Genomic DNA, 6,039 nt, shown 5'->3' with positions numbered 1-6,039 from the left:
ACCATTGAATCTCAAAATGTCTCCTGGATATATAACCATGTTGATGTCCCGTACAGCTTCAATATTCAGCAGATGCTCCTTGAGCCTCCTCCTCTGCCTCCTTCTCTCCTCCCACTCTGCTTTTAAAGCTTTCCAGATGCTGCTCCATTCAAGCTGTGGAATGTACAACCTCATGTTTCTTGCAAGCTTCACTCTTTGCTTCCTGATTTCATGACTGCTGTGTGTATTTGTCTTACCCACCACATGTCAACCGCTTATCTCTTCTCTGATCTAGAGGCCTTTTTCTTTGTTTTCCCAGGGGATTTTTTTTTGCTAAAAACCAGTAACTAGGCTGCTGGTAGGATTGGAGTTACACATTGGAATTGGAGTGTGAATGCATTTTTAGAGGCTTTACCACCGGGGGACTGATCAAATCAATTGTGGAGGCTTGACAACAACACAGACAACATTTGAATACTGACATTAACTAGTTAAATCATGACACCGTTGAAAAGGCGTGGTCTAAAACTCCCTCTCCTTTTAGACTATTTATGTTCCAAATTCAACAATTCACATATTTTTTTGACTTATTTTAAAACTACAACTCAAGAGCAAAGTACAGTTTCTACACAGAGCTCTCAAGTTGCACTTACTGCAAACACGACAGATGTGGAGGTTCTTGGACATGCATCTGTGGTCAAAGAAAAACACACACATACACACCAACGCAGCCAAGTGTGGTGACTGTGCAGCTGCTTCCTGTGCACACACAGGGGTCATACGTGCTTTGACTCTGCAGATAGGCTGAATGTGACAATGAGGTGTGAGATTGTTTTCGCAAGAGTATGGCTGTTCAACAGCTGTAAATAACCACTGGAGGGAGCTATGGGACAGAGCATTGTGCACTGTAATAAAAAGAGTGAAAGCCATTGGAGTAGCCTGGAGTAAACGACATGTTCATTGATTTTGTAGGCACAGTTTTATCACTAGCTATGTGATCAGCAGGGAAATTGCATCATCAAAATATCTCTGTCATCATATCTGTGCACCGACATGCACATCTGTGCTCCCTCACAGCACCAGCGCAGATGTAATGCAGTCAAAATAAGTCTGACCGAAATCATTGAAGCTGAATTAATTGTACTTTTGGCAACTAGGGGGCAGTGTCTTTAGCTGAAAACACACTCACTCACTCATATTATCACCTTATTGGGTTAATGTGGCAAAAGATGTGTGAAATATTGACCAGTCACTCCAGTGGTGAATCTATAATAATTGATTTTTGTGGCCACTTGTGGGCAGCAGAACAAGCTGTGATGTACTGAGCAGTTTATCATGAAAACCCTACACCTGCTTACTCATGCAGTTATATAACCAGCCAATCGTGTGGCAGCAGTGCAGTTCATAGAATCATACAGACTCAGGTCAGAAGCTTCAGTTAATGTTCACATGATCAGAATAATGAAAACATTGTGATATCAGTGACTTTGACAGGGACAGACAGGCTGATGATCGGAGATTTGCACACACAAGAGTACTGAGAGTTTTTACTCAGAATGGAGCCAGTGGACGGCAGAGGACGGAAACACTGTTGTTGAGAGAGGTCAGCGGAAAATATCCACAAGGCCACAGCAACTCAGATAACCGTTCTTTATGTCTGTAGTGAGCAGAAAAACAACAAACTCCTGAGGAAAATATTCTGCCTGTTTAGCTGAGGGGCTTTTTACTTTGCAGAGTTTGTCGTTATCATAGGACAAAAACATTGACCTTAAAGACACTAAATAGTTTTGTAGAGCTGAGAGGTCCCAGGTTCAAATCCCAGACGAGCCCCTATTAATGTTACAACCCTGGAAAGGGATTCAGGAAGTAACACAAATGGATTCAGGATGTAACACAAATGGATTCAGGAAGTAACACAAATGCCAGATTTAAACAGGCAATTACAGCCCTTTTATTGTTGAGACCAAGTGAAAGAAAGAAACAATTCAACAAAGAAAACCAGGCGAGGAGAAACAAAGGGAGCAGGGCTGAGGGTGGCAGCAAAACCACAATGAACAAAACCAAAGACAACTTCCCTAGCCCTAAACTAACTAACAGTCAAAAACAATAGAGATAAAATACTAATTAACAAAACACAAAAGGGCACCCATCCATAAACTTAATGTGGCTAACAGTGAAGAAAATGCATGTGCGTGTTGTTGAATGAGGATGAAAAAGTTCAATATTGAAAGCCCACAACTAGTTAGCCATGAATATTTGAAAACAAGTTACTCAAACAGGTAACTATCACGAAATAAAATTATACACGAGAGGCTCAAACAAAATCACAGCTGCCCCCTTGCGATGCTTTGAAGTGGCTTTTAAAGGCTTGGCTGCAAAAGGCTGACTTCTGGTTGGTGGCCACCCGGTGATGGGAAACAGGTGGAGATGGGCAGAGAGGGCGTCATGAAACAAGAACCCATAACAGGAACTAAGGAGTCAAAATTCTTTATGAGCTCATTACTGCCAGTAACTCTGTTCTCCTTTAGTCTGCCTGTAGTTATTTGATTTATTCTCAATATAAACACATTGATTATTTCAGCTTTAAACTTCCAGAACTTGGGACACAATGACAATATCAGCCAGTAAAACCAGCAATAGCAGGTAAATAGATTAAAAAGTCGTAAAAAGTTGATATTGATCCCATATAGAGTTAATTTATAACTCTATAGTTTATGTATAACGTTAAATATTTTACAGGACATTTCTGTTGTCTCTCTGTTCTACTTGGCACCTCTCAGTGTGAGAATGTGATTTGTGGTATTTGTGTCAGTTGCAGGCCACCATATGCCGTGCCAGAAGCCCACTGTGGTGCTTCTGAACACATTTCTAACCAGCACTTTATCTTTTATCTGCTCTCTGAACACGGACACTATTTTCTGCTTTAGCTGAAACAGACACTAAGCAGACGCCTCATTTGTTTACCAGGAGAAGGCTGCAGGATTCGTCTTTAAGCATTTCTTACTGACGACCTTAAATAAAGATTGATGAATAAATGGACCAGGCAAAAGAATAAATCCAGTTTTATTATAGTGATAGTTAACATACATAATGAAACATACATCACTGAAACATTAACATGCAAACCTCTCCATAATACAACTGAAACCTTATTACACAGACCACTGAACACTCTCCTTTCTTATATTGACTCAGAGGACAGGGTGGTGATAACATTATAATTTACACAGAGAGGGGGACATTACACATTTATAAGAAACTGTAAAGGTGGACAAAGCTGTCCACGATTAAAATTGATCATACACATTAAATAAGACTATATAGTCTGCATACTATATAAAAACGGGCCTTATTTCCAGAAGTTATTTGTAAAACAAAGCAAGTTTCTAACAAAAGCTACAAAATAAACAAGTCTTTGAATTACATCAGCCTAAAATCAAAACAAACTGAACAGCCCACTATCCCCAAAAGAAACACATGATATAAAATCCCATGATTTCAATCTCCAAATTATTATTTTAGTATCAAAAATACAAGCAAATTTTATACTGTATATATACACAATGTAGTATATAAATCTACAAATATCTGCCTGTCTTTCTGTCTAAATGTGGCTTGCATATCTCGAGAACTGTTCAACCTATCAGCTTCACACTGAACAGCTCTTTGTGCAGCAGCGGTGGCAATTACTGCTGCTCACTTATATAGTTTCAGAAATAAAGCTGCAACTAGCCGATTCCAAACATGCTGGTCTAATTGCACTAGTCAAGAAAAATAACAATAAAGTTTAAGTGTAAATTGTTGAATCTTCACTTTAGGCTGTATTTTGTAGTGCCTTGAACGTAATGCTAATATGTTGCAGGTAAGGTACCATGATTGCCATGTTAACCAATTTAGTTTAGCTTATTAGCATGTTAAAATACCTGTCACAGAAATAGTAATAATACTAGAGCTAATTGTGCAAGCAAATTTGAAATTAATATGTTTTTTGTTTTTTTAACAAATTAATGAATCAATCCATAAATAAATAAACCCAATTACAAAATAGACTCAAACATTGAATTTAAAATACCAGTAATACAAATCTGACATTTGAAAGAAAAATGTAATTTTCCTCATAGCTATTAGATTTGTTGAGTCATTCAGCCTTTGTTGATCCATCCAATGGCTAATTTCCATTATTTTACTTTGTTTTACAAGCACACGGCCCAGAGTGTCAGGGAGAGGCTAAACGGAGAGGCTAAACAGAGAGGCTGTGCAAATTGACTAGCTGATGGAAAAGAAAGAAGCAGCAGGGAAATAGAAATGCAAATGGAAAAAAGGATGTTCTCTTCTAAAATCCCTGATTCAAATCTGTATTTGTTCATTCAATTTCTGTTTCAATTTATTTCTCTTTTTAAACTTCAATTTCAAAGAGATTTTTAATTTCCATCTATGTATGTTCATTTATTTGATGTATTTTTAAAATTATATTATAATATAGGCCAACTACCTGTAGGTAAACTTCATGTCCACAGCTTGTATCTTTGGCTCATGGCTACAGATTAGGGTTAAACTTCTACCCTCATTGGTAAATAACTCCTCAGGTAATAACAGGAGAGAAACATTAACAAAAGTTCTAACTTAATTAGTGCCAGGTTTCATGCTCACACAGCTGCTGGACTTATCAAACCCAACGTGCTCATCTGTCTGGTGTGGACACAGCCGACTGTGAGAGGGAAAAACAAATGCAGCCACAGATATACACATGAATTCATTCTTCACATTTTTCTCTTTTACTGTTGACTGAGATTTCTCTCCTTGTCTCTGCTTGCCTGTGTCTGTCTCCCCTGTCACACACACACACACACACACACACACACACACACACACACACACACACACACACACACACACACACACACACACACACACACACACACACACACACACACACACACACACTCACTGACAGAGTCAACACCACTTGAGCTTGCAAAGGGAACAAGCATAATAAAGGGGAGTGAGAGTCAGTCTTTTCTTCTGTCAGTCACACAGACGTGGAAATGACTGGCCCAGTTTTAACAAGGCTGTGGTGAACGCTACAGCTTTAAATTCCAACCCTGGAGTTTCAGAAACCACGTACAACTTTCATGGTTTTCCCTTTGTTTAAATTACATATCAACATGCATACATATTTACTTATTTGCATGCATATCTGGGCTGCATTACTGTAATGAACCACATTACTAACCGGGCAGTGCTGTTTGCTGTCATTGGTCTGATGTCTTGCTGGGATAAGTGATTCAGGAGGATGTTTTGTTGCAGGAACGACTGTCAGTTGTATAATCTTTACCTCCATCGAAGAGGTACGTTTGCACCCCTGTCCGTTTCTTTATTGGTTGGTTTGTATGTTTATTCATTTGTGAGCAAGATGTGGTATGAGTCAGGAAAGAACCCATTGACTTTTGGTGCGGATCCAGGATTTTTATTTAACTTTCTGTAAAACAGCGAGAGGCAGCTTCATGACATTTCCACCATTTTGCCAGGGAATAATTCATGGATCTTGGAGAACTGATATCTAAGAGTTTGTGAAATTTGGTGCAGCGTGATAGAATTTAAGGACCACTACCTACAAGGTGGGCAGTTCGATCCCTGTGTTCCCCATTCTGCATGCTGAAGTGTCCCTGAGCAAGATCTTGAATCCCAAAATTGCACCTGCTGGCTGTGCCAGAAGTTTAAGGGATATAGGCCTATGGATGCACTGTAAAAACAGAACTGTAAAGTGTGGTCATTGATAGAACAAAACATTTAAAAGGCAGAATTAAAAGAAAGAATTTTATCCAAAATACAGAGATTTTCTATATAATAAAGGTAGAGTCAAGGAGATGAGTCGGATCGGACTGAACTCTTCCCCACCTGACCGGGCCATGACCCCCCTGCTTCCTTACAGAGACATTAACTGTGGATGCCTGCTTCTACAGTCACATTGTTGTCACTGCAGCTTTTAGGCAGGAAAAGATGTCGTCAGGACGTGTCTAACCATTATGTGTTAGATTATTCAGATAGGACAGGGAAAAA

The sequence above is a fragment of the Hippoglossus hippoglossus genome, chromosome 22 (assembly GCF_009819705.1).
Source record: "Hippoglossus hippoglossus isolate fHipHip1 chromosome 22, fHipHip1.pri, whole genome shotgun sequence".
NCBI lineage: Eukaryota > Metazoa > Chordata > Actinopteri > Pleuronectiformes > Pleuronectidae > Hippoglossus > Hippoglossus hippoglossus.
The sequence above is the reverse complement of the archived record's forward strand: the minus strand, read 5'-3'. Positions refer to the sequence as shown.